The sequence below is a fragment of the Lipotes vexillifer genome, unplaced genomic scaffold, assembly GCF_000442215.2.
Source record: "Lipotes vexillifer unplaced genomic scaffold, Lipotes_vexillifer_v1.1 scaffold444, whole genome shotgun sequence".
Classification (NCBI taxonomy): Eukaryota; Metazoa; Chordata; class Mammalia; order Artiodactyla; family Lipotidae; genus Lipotes; species Lipotes vexillifer.
In genome coordinates, this window is record NW_006793488.1 from 1,377,847 (window position 1) to 1,378,770 (window position 924).

Here is a 924-nt window from a genome sequence, read left to right on the forward strand (position 1 = left end):
AGAGAGAAAGAAAGAAAGAAAGAAAGAAAGAAAGAAAGAAAGAAAGAAAGTGAGAAAAAAGAAAGAAAACACATTGCCTGTTAAGCATATTGCCTGTTAAGGAATCCTGTAGCCCTGGGAGCTTTCCCTCCATCTTCAAATTCATGCCTTTTTGTAAATGAGCCAAGAATGTGTCAAACTTGTCCTTTGAAATCCATCAATTCTTTATTTTTGTTGAGCCCAGAATATTGAGGCTAATGATGACCTAGGACCAAAGAGTTTTTAATTCTCCAAGACAACATGGGATCCTTTACAAATTCTCGGCCTGTTGTGGAATTTCATAAATCTGATTCAGTGACTTACACTTCCGTGTAATAATCATTTAAGAAGCTAGTTGAGAAGGCCAATTCCCAGCTCCCCTGTATCACTCCAAAACTTGGACCCCATGGGTTGCTGGTAACAAAGAGCCTGAGAGTTCTGAGACCCCCAGTCTGAGGAAGGCCACACTCTGTGATGTCTAGTTCATCGTTTCCAGTCACACTGCTGTTTCCTGTGGCTGCCACAGGTGCCTGAAGATCAACTCAATTTCTTCTCTTCTCTTTCCTCCCACCACCATCTTCTTCATTTCCATTTCTGGGGATCTAACCAGCCCCCACCAATGCACAATTTGTATTTTGAGAGTTATCGTAAACGCTTATCCACAGAAATCCAAAACGAGCTTGGTAGGGAAAAAAGTTTAAATCCTCCTTCCCTTCTTACTGCCAGATGTTACAGGTCTCACAGAGGAAACCTGGGCAGCAAAGACAAAAATCCCTTGTAGGAGGAATGAAGTTGGGGAAAATCATTTCACCTCCTGGGCCACCATGACATAATAATTAGCCCCGTCCAGTACAGTAACCACTAGTCTCATGTAGCTTTTTTTTTTTTTTTTTTTTTTTTTTTTTT

The 924-nt window shown here is 40.9% G+C and overlaps 1 protein-coding gene across 1 annotated transcript in view; it reads left to right on the forward strand.

Moving 5' to 3' along the window:
- The window catches only part of LY86 (lymphocyte antigen 86), a 49,483-nt gene that overhangs the window by 37,145 nt on the left and 11,414 nt on the right, over window positions 1–924 (forward strand). The window lies entirely within an intron of this gene.